Source organism: Lactuca virosa, chromosome 1 (assembly GCF_052849685.1).
Source record: "Lactuca virosa cultivar CGN04683 chromosome 1, Lactuca_virosa_CGN04683_v6, whole genome shotgun sequence".
NCBI classification, from domain to species: Eukaryota; Viridiplantae; Streptophyta; class Magnoliopsida; order Asterales; family Asteraceae; genus Lactuca; species Lactuca virosa.
The window spans coordinates 223,617,505-223,632,738 of record NC_136426.1 but is presented as its reverse complement, the minus strand read 5'-3'; the positions used below and the strand labels follow the sequence as shown (position 1 = coordinate 223,632,738).

The 15,234-nt window shown below is 41.3% G+C and overlaps 1 long non-coding RNA gene across 1 annotated transcript; it reads right to left on the bottom strand.

The window, feature by feature from the left end:
- Positions 1-622: 622 nt before the first annotated feature.
- LOC145108799 (uncharacterized) lies at positions 623-1,974 on the bottom strand. The gene is made up of 2 exons (XR_013708553.1): positions 1,687-1,974; positions 623-902 (listed from the first exon to the last, which is right to left on the bottom strand). It is a non-coding gene; the product is annotated as an uncharacterized LOC145108799 (long non-coding RNA).
- Positions 1,975-15,234: the final 13,260 nt, after the last annotated feature.

The following is a 15,234-nucleotide window of genomic DNA, read 5'->3' as shown; positions in this document are numbered from 1 at the left end:
ACTGAGATGACAACTCCTGCATCTCTAGCGGTGCCAAACGGTACGACGCCTTAGCGATAGGGGCCGTACCCGGCACTAGATCAATCCTGAACTCCACCTGCTTCTCCGGAGGCACTCCAGGTAACTCCTCCGGAAACACATCAGCAAACTCTCTAACCATCGGGACCTCTGAAACTGAAGTCTGATCCCTGACCCGCGTATCCACCACACACGCTAAATAACCGGCATACCCGTGCTGAATATAATGCCGAGCCCTGGCTGCCGAACAAAACCCTGATCCTACTCTGGTGCCCTCACCATATACCACCAGTTATCCCCCACTTGGGGTTCGAACTACTACTCGATGTCCCTCACAATCGATCATGGCACCAAATCGACTGAGCCATTCCATCTAGGGATGCAAACGGGGGCGGATAGTGTCGGATACTGCAATAACCGTCCCCACACCCGAACACCGATCCTAACACCCGCCCCCGCCCCCGACCCGCCAAATCCCCAACGGATTCGGGTAGAAAAACCCCGCCGGATACAGGGAACCCGATGGATATCCGTTTAGTAAAAAAACACTAATTTTTTTTTAATAAATCTGAAATATATAATAAAAACATAATAACAATCACCATAACTAAAACATTCAACAGCACATACTTCTTTATCATACGACAGAAATAATAATAAAAAAGATAGGGACGATATTCTTATGTTTGTTAAATAACTAAAATAGAAACAACAATTTTTCAAAACGTAAATATCAAAATTCAAAAAGCTTGGAGCGGCTTCATCATCTCTTCTAACCATCTGTTACTTCAGCAGCATGACCATCTATTGCCCCAACAACCAGTCCGTCAGTTGTTCCAGCAGCCTAAACACTTGGTTGTGGGGGCTATCGATCTTGAGTGTCACTGCAAAAAAGGTAAATTCATATTATAGACATGAGATACAGATTATAGAGATGCAGTTAAGTGAAAATTACAACAAAAATAATTACAAGGATGCAGTTACAATTACAGCAAAAAAGATTACATATATGCAGTTAAATTACATCAAAAACGATTACATGGATGCAATTAATATAACAACAAAAAATATGACATATATTCAATTAAACAACAAAAAAAGATTCCATTGATGCACTTAAAATTACAACAAAAAACATTACATATATGCAGTTAAATTACAGCAAAAAAGATGTATATTTGACTTTTGAAAATAATCAAAATAGGTTAAATCACAACCAAAATAGATGCAGTTAAATTACAGCAAAAATAATCTTCACACATAGATCATTAAAATTATAGACATAGAGATCAATCAAGTGAAAAATCTAGTCGACAAAATTCGAATACCAATAAAAAAATGATTGAGTTATAGTTTAAATCACAACCAAAATAGATGCAGACTAAGGCAAAAAAGAAGAACTCGATTAGATAATTGAGAATACACAACCAAAATAGATAAAAAAATCATATATTTAATCAAGTTTATAACTTTCAGTCAAAAGCAAATTAATTAGATGCAGAGTGCAAAGTAAAGCAAAAAAATTACAGTAGAAAGTCCTAGTTCAAGCATTTCAATAAATAATTTCATTACAAAATCGAAAGCAGGAAATTCTATCTCAGGAAATCGATTATACTTAGCAGACATTTAATGTAGAAATCGGGTGAGAAAAGGAAATCAACAACTTACCTGGAACTTCTTGTAGGCTGTCCTCCAATCCCATGAGCGTCGACTGATCACTGGGACATTAGGGTCGGCTGAAGGAGAAGGATTGATGACGTTGTGGTTGTCGTGAAGCACCGAAAAGTGAAGATTAAAGAATAGATGAATCAAAAACGGGGCGCAGAAGAAGTTTTATTAGCGTGTGTGGATTCTGGAAGCATCGTTTTATCATAAAATCTTGATTCAAGTTGAAGAGGGAGTGAATAGCTGAAGAAACGAGGAGCCGATTTCTTGATTATCGAAGCGTCGTCTAGTTACTGAGAAAAATGATTTCCAATAAACATTATATATATATATATATATATATATATATATATATATATATATATATATATATATATATATATATAAAATTGGGTTTTAAACGGACGGATATTGTTATACCCGTCTCCGACCCTCCTCCGCTTCGGGTATAAAAATCAAGACACGCCCCCGCCCCGTTATCCGTTAAGACGGGTAATACCCGACCCATTAGGGTCGGGTATCCGCGGGTACTCGAATCCGCGGGTCAAATTTGCATCACTAAATCCATCCCCACGATCACACATACTTCCCCCATGGGAATAGGAATCAAATCTATGGAGAAGGATACCCCGAAAATCTCCAACTCACATCCCCGGTAGACCGAAGAAGTAGAAACCCCGTGTTCGTTGGCGATAGAAACTCGCAACGGACACTCAAGCTCATCTATCTGCACACTGAACCCCCTACTGAAAGTCTAAGATACAAACGACCGACTCGCCCCCGAGTCGAATAAAACCAATGCAGGCAAAAAGTTTACTAAAACGTACCTAAACATAGGTACAACATATAAGTATAACACATATATGATAACTGAAATAGAGAATAGAAACATACCAGCAACCACATCCGGTGCTGCCTTGGCGTCCTCGGCCGTGAGCTGGAAGGCACGCCCCTGAGCCTTCGGAGGCTCCGTCTTGACTGGCCTCCCATCTGCAATCCTCAAAGTAGCTGGTGCGAGAACCTGCGCCGGCTTGGCGGCGAGCTGCGGATAGTTGGTCTTCACATGACCAACCTGATGACAGTGATAACATATCCTGTAACGCCCCATTCCTGGTACGGAAGTAATCCTCTAAATGTTCATTTTATAAGAGCTACTCGACGAGTTGGTAGCCCTAACTCGTCGAGTAGGTGCGAACTGGACCGCGGGGTTTAAGTGGACTACTCGACGAGTCGGAAATGGACTCGGCGAGTAGGTCCATCAGGAGGGAACCCTAATCCTTAGGGTTTGCACCCTATTTAAGCATCATTATGAGTCCTCACCCCAACCTCCATCACCTCCACAGTCCATTCTCGAAACCCTAGCAACCATTGAGTGTCTTAAAGCCTTTCTTGCCATTTTTGTGTGATTTGAAGTTAGTTGAAGGAAGAGATCCATTGGTGATTCAAGAAGAGGCAGAAGATCCAGAGTTTTAGTTGCATTTCAGAGCTCTTGAAGGTATAAAGTTTGTACCTTGACTTATTTTCACTTAGATGTTCTTGAAAGCTTGTTGTTGCCACTTTTGGGGTCCCTTCCAAGATAATTTCGTGTAGAGAGCTTTTGGGACTATAAGGAATTTAGATCTAGGCACTCTTGAGCTCCAGAAGCTCAAAGTTACCACCTTTATTCAGCCAAGATCCCGTTCTATGCCCTAGTCTCTCATTTCTAGCTTGTTTTGGGTGATTTAGCTTCATTGCATCATGCATGCACGTAAAGTTAGCAACTTTACGTGTTATTCTAGCCTAAGGAGTCCAAATCTATGAATTGGAGGCAGTGGAATCACCTAGGAACAACTGTATAGTCTGAACATGCAATGGACTCGCCGAGTTGTTCTTGGGATTCGACGAGTCAGATCGATGTCCCCAAACCCTTCTTCGATTATGAGTGATACCACTGAGTTAAGGAGATGACTCAGCGAGTTGGGCAGGAGTGAGACTCGGAAACAAAAGAGCTCGACGAGTCCAAGGTGAGACTCGACGAGTAGAATCGAGATGTCCCGATGTTATGACCGTTTAAACTCGACGAGTTGGTAGAGGGACTCGGCGAGTTGGGTTGACTGAGAGTTGACTTTGACCTTAGCGTTGACTCTGATCAGAAGGGTAAAATGATCATTTTACCATGATAGTAGTTATCAGTATTTGATTTAGTGTTTATGAGATTTGTAGCCGGGGAATTCCGGAGCAGCAGTCAGACAATTTCAGATTTAGCATCTCAACAGCCAGCGTTTCGAGGTGAGTTTCCTTCCAGTAGGAACGGGTCTACGGCCACAGTGCCGGCCCGTTTAGTTAGCAGTAGTTCCGGACTTCGGTTCGATGCAATAGTTCAGTGTGCTTGATGTCTTTGTGATTCAAGCCTGTCTCTGTGTTATGTGTTCCAGACTTCGGTCCGATGCAGTATGCAATATACGTGTTTATGCTAGTAGTTATGATTATGCCATGCTATGTTCAGTTAGTTCCGGACTTCGGTTCGATGCAGAGGGCAAGGCCCTGGTTAGTTTCGGACTTCGGTCCGATGCAGTTTCCGGACTTCGGTCCGATGCAGTGGGCAAGGCCCTGGTTAGTTCCGGACTTCGGTCTGATGCAGTTTCCGGACTTCGGTCCGATGCAGTGGGCAAGGCCCAGTAGTTGCTTTATATGTTATTGTATGGTATGTAGTAGTTTGGGGGAGCTCACTAAGCTTCGTGCTTACAGTTTCAGTTTTGGTTTCAGGTACTTCAGCTAGCAAAGGGAAGGACTCGGGATGATGGCATGACACACACCACAGTTTTAGCCTGGGAGTTAGACTCTGATATTTTTGACATGATATTGACATCGGTTTTGATTTGATACATTTATTACGACATTTGAGATACACGACTCATGTTTTTATTATCTGATAATTGATATTATGGTTTTAGTAATGTTTTCAAACAAAAATTTTTGGGTTGTATTTTTGGGATGTTTCATATCCTCATATCTGTCGGAGGGGCGGACTGGCGACAGTCACTGGAATAGTGCCCCTCCTTGCCACATTTGTGGCAACCACCACCTGCTCGACAAACTCCAGAATGACTCCTGCCACACTTTCCACAAGTGCGGCTCTGCTGACCTCCGGTCCTAGTATCAGCGGTCTTAGACCGCTTAGGTGCCGGCTGAGACTGTGCCGGAACCTGACGTTGCTCTTTCAACTGCAACTCTATCTCCAACTCACGCCGCCTTGCGGCTTCCTGAAGATCCAGAAGAGTATCACAACGTTGCGTAGCAACAAACTGACGGATATCGGTCTTGAGCATACTCAGATAACGGGTCATCTGAGACTGCTTGGAAGCAAACTCCAAGCAAAAAATAGCCCTCTCTGTGAACATGCGGGTGATCTCCATCACCGACTCTCCATCCTGCCTCAATGTCAAAAACTCCTGAGCAAGCCGCTCCCGCTCCACGCGGCGAACGTAGCGGGTGCGGAACATATCCCTGAACTGCTCCCAAGTAATAGCAGCTCTCTGATCATCGGTGTACGACCCGGTCGTCAGTATCCACCAGTCCTTGGCCCCAAACCTCAGCAGGTTCAGGACACACCTGACCTTCTGGTCAGTAGGACACGAGCACTTGAAGAAACAACCCTCCACGTCAGATAACCACCTCATAGCCCTGATCGCATCCTGTGTACCATCAAACGTCAGGGGTTTCATGTTATCGAAGTCCCGGTACTGGAAAACCCGACTGGCTCCTCCTCCACCCCCTGCCGCTTTTACAGCCGACGTGGCTGCAGCGGCAACCGTCTCTGCTAAGGCTGCATAACACTCATCAAAGTACTCGACCATAGCGTTCTTGATCGACCCAAACATCTCTGGTAGTTGCGCTCGAAACGCAGCAGCAATCTCATCATGCAGGATCTCCCGAATCCTGGCATCCAACTCCTCTGTCCCTATCTGCACCACGGGCTCAGGTGCTATAGGCTCATCCGGGCCTCCGCCCCCTGATCCTGATCCTGATCCGGGTCCAGTCGTAAGGCGTCTCGTCATCACCATACTGAAAATATGCCCAAGACGTCAGATAAACAACATAATATCGGGAGACCAATTCCCACAAACACTAGGGGTTGTGACTTCCTTGGTACGCTTATGGGTCCTATGCTTTCAGTAGTACGGGCCCATACTACCTTCCACACCTACCCATATTTGTCTCAAGTATCACCACAACTCCCTAACAATAGACATCAACATAGCAAGCGCTCAACCCTCACTCCTAGAGGAATGTGAAACTATCTCACAACTGGCCTCACGACTTCTCCCGACCCATCCATCCATGAAACTTCCACCAACCCTGCAGTATTAGTGTATGCTAGCCACACATAACGCTGGACCCGATAGACTTTCGAATATCCAATCCTACCCTAAGGTCGAATCAAACATTCTCAGGCTATAAGATTTTGATTATGCACAGCCGTGATGCATACACTAAACAACTACAGTAATGATGTCAATTCCATATAAAAGAAACCCTAGGCTAGTAGGCATCATATAATCAGGCAAGTCTATCATGAAATTCCTGAAGATCCCTAGCCTAGCACTAGCATGCTGTTCTAACAGATCATAATATCACATAACTGTATGGTATTTTGGGGTCTACTTACTGGCTCCGGCTGATAGTAGACTCTGCATCCTCCATCCCTTATCTTGAAAACCACTTTAGAATTTATTCTAAAAATTTCCTTGATTTGAGACTGGATCACACGAGTGTTCCTCCAATTCACTCAAACCAAGGCTCTGATACCAACTTGTAACATCCAAGAATTTTAAGCCAAATTTAAACTTTCTCAACCATGAAACCAAGTAGTGTTTTACAAAATGTTTTCAAAATATTATTCATCAGAGTGTCCCAGAAATATAATCATATGGAGGAGGAGCGTTACGGTCAAGCCTTCACCTTGCCATGATCTCCGGAAGTACCTGAAACAATAAACTGAAACTGTAAGCCCGAGGGCTTAGTGAGCTACCCCCAAAATACCAATACCACACCGATAATACCATATCAATAACAGATAATCAACAACATGCATACCGGGCCTTCGACCTGACTAGACCGCCCTGCAGGGCCTACAGTCTATCTGGATCTATCCCGAGCCTTCGGTATGACTGGACCGCCATACGGGCCTATAGTCTATCCGGACCGCTCGTAGGGTATGTTGGCCTTCAGCACAAAGCAGGACCGCCTCAACCCAAACATCAAGCAAATAACCATGTGCACATGACTAACATATACTAGCATATACAGATATCAGATATAACTATCTCACAGATCATCTATCATAGCAATCTCTCATAACCAGAGCACCGACCTAACCAGGTCACTAACATACCAATCCTGACGGATCATAAGAGCATAACAACATACTGTCTGTCCTGATACCGATCTAACAGATCATAACCACATGTAGCATACTATAACCAAGATAACAACTAAAAGGGCCGGCCTTGGTGCCTTAGACCTTATCGATATAGTGAGGATAACTCACCTTGCTAGTAGCTCGGAATGATACTGTCCACACCTCCAGATATAGCTCCAACCACCTCGCCTGTACCCATAAGTGGTCCACTCAATAATCACTCAAATTACCTAAATGCCCTTGGGAGGTACAAGACATCCTACAGTCAAACCAAGTCACTGGTCAATGGTTAACAGTCCATATTGACCTATTTGCTGAATATAACTTTCTCTGCCTCGAGTCCCTCCTGATTCCAGAATTTCTCGAATTGACTCGCCGAGTCTCTAGCAGACTCGCCGAGTCGATACGCGACCCATTGCTTGGAAGTCCAAACTGACTCGCCGGGTCATCTCCCAGACCTCGCTGAGTCCATACGGGACCAATTTGGACAAAACCCTACCCGACTCGCCGAGTCATCTTCCAGACTCGCCGAGTCCATACGCATACTCTCATGATCAAGCAATTCTGAACTACCCCTTTGTTCCAATCAGTAGATCTAGGTCCCTAGAGTGCAGTAGCAACGTAAAGTTGCTACCTTTACGTATTTGCATGACTCAAAATCCACATCTAAGCTTGAAATGGGACTTTACTCATAAACAAGGGTTCCTTCATGACCCTATTAAGAACTTTATGAACTTAGGACTTAAAAGGGGGTCAGATCTGAAGTTTCAACTTCAGATCTAGCTCCCATACCATAATCCCTTCATGAATAGCTAAAGAAAGCCCTAATCTTCACATATGAAAGAATCTAGAAGAAAGGAGGTCAAGGTAACAACTTGTTACCTCCAAAACGTGCCCAAGCTGAAGTAGACTCTGGATCCACACGAAATCCTTGATGCTAGCCTCTTGATCTACAAGTTTCCTTCACAAAATCACTTCCCAAAGCTCCCAAAACACTCTCCAAGCTCACACTCACGAAAATTAGGGTTTCTGGATCTCAAGGGGTGATAGAGGACAGTGGGAGGCGCTGATGGTCCAATATATAGTGCAAAAACCCTGAAATTTAGGGTTTTCTCTACCAGCTCCTACTCGTCGAGTCCCCCATGCCGACTCGCCGAGTCACTCATTAAATGACGTGTCCTGACCCGCTGCTACTCGACGAGTCACATCGTCAACTTGTCGAGTAGACCTTAAAACATGAAATCTAAATGGAATAATAATGATACATGACGGTTGGGATGCTACAATCCACAAAGGCCTACTGGTGGCCCAATTTCCAAATTGGGCCCAACCTTATATGTGTATTATCCTAAGCCCATAATTTCCTTTATTACAATTCAGGTTACCACAAGTACCCCCTTAGGATAACTTGGTCAAATACAAAAGTAAAAAAGTCAAGGTCAACGTCCCGAGTTGTTCCTTCAACTCGCTGTGTTTTTTCCATTTAATTACAGAGTCGGGAAAAACCGATCCAACTCGCTGAGTTTATCAATAAACTCGCCGAGTCCGCTTAAAACCCAACAACTTAATACAATAAGCACTTAAACTAAAAGGACATGACCCCAAAACCTAGATCTGACTTCCTTGAGCTGGAAAACCACATAAAGTTGCCAACTTTACGTTCATGCATGTCTAAATGAAGCTCTTAAGCTTAAAATGGACTTAAGAATGGACTTAATGCATGCATGACACCAAAATCCTCATAAAGCATGCAACTTTAAGCCAAATGAGGCCACAAATTGGCCAGATCTAAAATGACAACCCATGAAACACTCAAATCCTTGGACAATCCATCAAAGAATCCAATAATCAAGATGAAACCCCAAAAGAAGAGATCTAATCAATAAAGAAGCAAGGTACATGCTTTATACCTCAAAGAGACTGCAATAAGTAGGGAAGTTCTGGATCTAAAGCCTTTCCACCAAGCTAGACACCTTCACTTCAATGCTCCTTCAAAAGAGTACCAAAAATCAACACTCAAAGCTCTCCACAAGCTCACACACTCAACTATGGAAGATGATACTCAGATTTAGTGTTTTTGGACAGAGGAGGCTGGTAAGGAGGCCAGCCAAAGGACTTAAGGCCTTTAAATTGTTGGGTTTTCAGTACTATAACACTCCTATGGTGCACATACAACCCTAGATGCTTTGGATCTAAGTTTTCTCTAATTATACATGCAATTTCATTTTCCAAAGTATGCACCCTAGCTAGCATACAATTGGAGATATACAACATAAAACAAAGTTAGATGAATACCTCTTAATGTAGCTTGTAGTTCTTGGCCTTCAAAATCTTTAGCACCTCCAATGTGATGACTCTAATGTGTCAAAAACACCAAATACAAGAGGAGGCTTATGAGAGAGAGGCTAGGTAACACCAAATCGGTTATGGATCTACTTTAGAATGCATGGGGGCCGATTTTAGTGACTAAGGGGTTGCTTTTATAGTGTGGCAAAGCCTAGAGTTTCTTCCATGCAAGCCCTAATTCACCATGACCCTTCATATTTCTTAGGTCCTTTGGGTTAAACCTTTATGGACTATCATATAGGTTTAGCCCATTCCTAATCAACCATGGATCATTAGCCCAAACTATACGTATTACTGATTTACCTAATCAGTCCCCGTAAATTTAATCAGTCTCTTTTGATCACTAAATTAATTCCAAATTAATTCTTGATCAATACTAATTAAATAATATGATTTCTCAATTAATATATTATACTTATAATATGTAACGCCCGTAGATCCGGGCTAGTCAATTTAGAGAAGTTAAGCGTCAAAAATGACTTTTTGATGGAATATTATTTAGAAGGACTAATCTTAACTAAGTTGTAGTATATGTTACAAGGATTTCGTGCATATAAAGAACGCCGAAATCCGAGTTATAACGAAGAAGTTATGACCTGTCGAAGTTTCGCGACAGAACTGACACAACACAGCGCGACGTAAATAGTGAATTTACGATAGAGGGATATTTAGCCTTAGTGGTCTAAACGAAAGTCATAAAGTTCATTAAACCGAGAGTGTGCATGAAAAGAACGTCTAAGTCCGACTTCGTATGAAGAAGTTATGATTTTTCTAAGTTTCGACTTAGCGGTATACAACCCAAATCTCGAAATTGAGATCAAGTGATATTTGGCCGAAACAATCTAAACGAGAATCGAAGATATCGTCGTTAGTAGTCCAACGGTAAAAATACAGACGAAAATGGACGTTGGATGAAGAAGTTATGATTTTATAACGGAGTTTTCCTGTCCCGGCCTACTAAAAATAATATATAGAAAAATAAAGTCAAAAATAGCCGACAGAGTCTAAATGAAAGTTATATAGCATAGTCTCACCTACGTGTGGATATAAAGAACGTCGAAAACGGAGCTCCTATGCGAAAGTTATGAATTTTTGAAGTTCGAGGCACGCATACCAAAACTTATCCGAAGAGTATGCCCAGCGTACTGTTTGTAGAGGGAGTACGCCCAGCGTACTCTGAAGTTACGCCCAACGTAATCGCAGGGATCAGCCCCTATAAATAGATGTCGTGGGCTGCCGAGTTTTAGTGCTCAAATTCTTCTCTCTCACTTGTTATTGCCTCCTTTTGCGTGCAACTTATACCCCAAAGCCCCGATATCATTCCCGAGACCCGAAGCAAGTCCCGAAGCCCCTTGGCTCCTGAGAAGTAAAGTTTCCGAGCCGAAACTCTGCCCGCGAGAAGCCTGGTTTTCAAGAAAGCATCCCGGTTTCACCGGAGAATTTCTACTCGAAGAGCCGTAGTGCTGCCCGATCATCGTCTTATCAAGTGAGTGCATAGTCCCTTTCATGAGCATGATTTTAATACAAGTATTGTTAGATTGTATTAAATATATGTTTTGTGTGAGTTATTTGATGATGTCTGAATTAAGTGTTAAAGAACATACCTGATTGTTTATGATAACTTAGGTTAAAGAGTAAATCTAAGATTTGTTATAATGATTATGTGGTAGTATCTCTTTATGAGTACGAGTGAGATATATACGGAGAATAGAACATTAAAATATGTCATTGATCTGGAAACAAGGATTAGACATAGTTATTCGTCCCTAGTCCGAGAGTATGGATTGGACTTAGTTAATTGTCATTAATCCGGTAGTATGGATTAAGACGTAGTCAATTGTCATTAATCCGGGAGTATGGATTAAGACTTAGTCAGTTCTCATTAATCTGGGAGTATGGATTAAGACTTAGTTAGTTGTCATTAATCCGGGAGTATGGATTAAGACATAGTCGGTTGTCCTTAGTCCAGGAGTATGGACAAGACATATAATCTGTTATTAATCTGGGAGTATGGATTAAGACATAGTTAGTTGCCCTTAGTCCGGGAGTATGGACAGGACATAGTTATTCGTTATTAGATCCGGGAGTATGGATCAGGTCGAGAGGTTAGTTTTAGATCCGGGAGTATGGATCAGGTCGAGAGGTTAGTGTTTTTTAGTCTCGTTCAGAGGATTGACGGGATGGGGCAAGAGTTGGTTATATATATATATATATATATATATATATATATATATATATATATATATATATATATATAGAGAGAGAGAGAGAGAGAGAGAGAGAAAATTTATATTGTGTGAATTCTAAATTATATATATATGTTATAACATTGTGGGATTGAAATCCCTATGTACTCACCAGGTTTTCCAAACCTGACCCAGTCAATATTTTTGTATCACAGGTATCGATACAAAGACACATTACACTGAGAGATTAAAGAGGTGTATATCAATAGTGTAGATGAATGTAAGTTCGGTTTATGCTTATGTGTCTGTATTGACCAGGACATCAAAATGTTTTAAAACGAATAAAATACATCTCTTCGGAGATGCTTGGATAAAATATTTATCATGTTTTATGGGAACAAATTCCGCAATAGTTTCTTTAAAAGATTACTCTGATTTTATTTTAAAAAAGCATAAACGAATTCGGTCTTTTCTGACCGTGATTTTGGGGATGTCACAGTTGGTATCAGAGTTTTAGTTTAAGCGAACTAGGAATTTTAGGAAATTTCTAGGCTTAAACTTAGAATGCTAAGTGATGATTGTGAGATGAGTGTCTACCATATTTTAGACACGAGCACTAGTTTATTTTAGGAAAGATGCCTAAAATGCTTTTATGTGCTAAATGCTATATGTTTACCATATATGCTATTATTTGTTTGGATCTATGGTCTGTTGCCGACTGGATCTAGAAACCTTACGTGTTTAGGATTCTAAGCGTACGCCTACGGTATTAGAACTAGCATGTAAACATTTCGGAGTGATAAGGAGATTTATACGTCTATCGTAAATAAAGCTTTCTTATCTTAAATTCTCGCCGGTACACCGAACGTCTGCTTGGATGTACAAAACGTTATGGTGAAGACTCGTAGAGAATTGAGTAAATGGAGGAAATGAAAGGCTTATGATAGTGAATGAAACCTATCGGAATATATCGTAAGAGTGGTATCTTGCCTTTAGAATATGTCTGATAAAATAGTGGAACGTTTAGAGGAGTATGGTACGTCTGAAGTACACCTTCGATTGGCAGGATGATGGAATGATTGGTGTAATTCTTGAAGTTGTCCCATCGTCTGGAATTTCCATCACCAACCGAATCGAAGTAGAATTGATGATTGAAGATACGCATGGAAGAAGCCCTAGTAGAGTCTAGGAAAATTTCTATGATTATTTGGACACATTCGTATGTGTTAAATTGTTTTATGATTTTAGAGCTTGGGGACTGCGAGACAATACTTGGGACGAGTATGAGTATGTGTGAATAGTAGTAGAGATCTATATTACTGGAAGCACATGACTCACGCTTGGATAAGGGAAAGTCACAAGGTTACCAAGAAGCTAGTAACTGATTCCGTTTTATTCAGGTATGTCATTACCATTGTTTTAGTAATGACTAGTAAGATGGTTGTTATTCCGACCCTAGTGGTCATATCAAATTGAGTCCGACTACAATGAGTTTGTTACGTGGTTCGGAGAACCAAGCTCGATGTAACATCTGACTTAAGTCAGAAGGGTGAAATCAATGCGACCAATTGTATCGCGCTCGTTGTTAAAGAAGTTAGTAGCTAGAAATGCTACATGTTAAAATGTGGTTATATCACATTAGAATATGAAGGAAGGTATATTCCATTATGGAATTTGACTCTAAGAGACTTGAATCTAAGCGTTGCATCATACGATGTGAGATCATTAGAGAATGACCTATCGGTCTGTTACAATAGATAAAGGAAAGTACTTATCCTAAGAAGAAGAAGGAGTCCTCAATAAGGATTTATTTTGTAACTCGTAGGTTACGATTGAAAGTCCAACATAGTACGAAGAACAGGTGCAAGATTGAGCATCGCCTGCGGTCAAGAAGTCCAAGAGTTAGATACTAATTCGAAGAAAAATAGAAGTTACGATTATTACCTAGGATGAAAAGATAACGTATGGAATCATTATACAAGTCCTATTTTCGTTGATGATTCCGGAACGTAATAATCCTAAGGGGGAGATAATTGTAACGCCCGTAGATCCGGGCTAGTCAATTTAGAGACGTTAAGCGTCAAAAATGACTTTTTGATGGAATATTATTTAGAAGGAGTAATCTTAACTAAGTTGTAGTATATGTTACAAGGATTCCATACATATAAAGAACGCCGAAATCCGAGTTATAACGAAGAAGTTATGACCTGTCGAAGTTTCGCGACAGAACCGACACAACACAGCGCGACGTAAATAGTGAATTTATGATAGAGCGATATTTAGCCTTAGTGGTCTAAAGGAAAGTCGTAGAGTTCGTTAAACCGAGAGCGTGCATGAAAAGAACGTCTAAATCTGACTTCGTATGAGGAAGTTATGATTTTTCTAAGTTTCGACTTAACGGTATACAACCCAAATCTCGAAATTGAGATCGAGTGATATTTGGCCGAAACAATCTAAACGAGAATCGAAGATCTCGTCGTTAGTAGTCCAACGGTAAAAAGACAGACGAAAACGGACGTCGGATGAAGAAGTTATGATTTTATAACGGAGTTTTCCGGTCCCGGCCTACTAAAAATAATATAATAAAAATAAATTCAAAATTAGCCGACGGAGTCTAAATGAAAGTTATAGAGCATAGTCTCACCTACGCGTAGATATAAAGAACGTTGAAAACGGAGCATATATTCGAAAGTTATGAATTTTTGAAGTTCGAGGCACGCATACCAAAGCTTATCCGAAGAGTACGCCCAGCGTAATCGCAGGGATCAGCCCCTATAAATAGATGTCGTGGGCTGCTGAGTTTTAGTGCTCAAATTCTTCTCTCTCACTTGTTATTGCCTCGTTTTGGGTGCAACTTATATCCCGAAGCCCCGGTATCATTCCCAAGACCCGAAGCAAGTCCCGAAGCCCCGAGGATCCAGAGAAGTAAAGTTTCCGAGCCGAAACTCTGCCTGCGAGAAGCCCGGTTTTCAAGAAAGCATCCCGGTTTCACCGGAGAATTTCTACTCGAAGAGCCGTAGTGCTGCCCGATCATCGTCTTATCAAGTGAGTGCATAGTCCCTTTCATGAACATGATTTTAATACAAGTATTGTCGAATGTATTAAATATATGTTTTGTGTGAGTTATTTGATGATGTCTGAATTAAGTGTTAAAGAACATACCTGATTGTTTATGATAACTTAGGTTAAAGAGTAAATCTAAGATTTGTTATAATGGTTATGGGGTAGTATGTCTTTATGAGTACGAGTGAGATATATACGGAGAATAGAACATTAAAATATGTCATTGATCCGGAAACATGGATTAGACACAGTTATTCGTCCCTAGTCCGAGAGTATGGATTGAAATTAGTTAATTGACATTAATCCGGTAGTATGGATTAAGACTTAGTCAGTTGTCATTAATTCGGGAGTATGGATTAAGACTTAGTCAGTTGTCATTAATCCGGGAGTATGGATTAAGACATAGTCAGTTGTCCTTAGTCCGGGGGTATGGACAAGACATATAATCTGTCATTAATCCGGGAGTATGGATTAAGACATAGTTAGTTGCCCTTAGTCCGGGAGTATGGACAGGACATAATTATTTGTTATTAGATCCGGGAGTATGGATCAGGT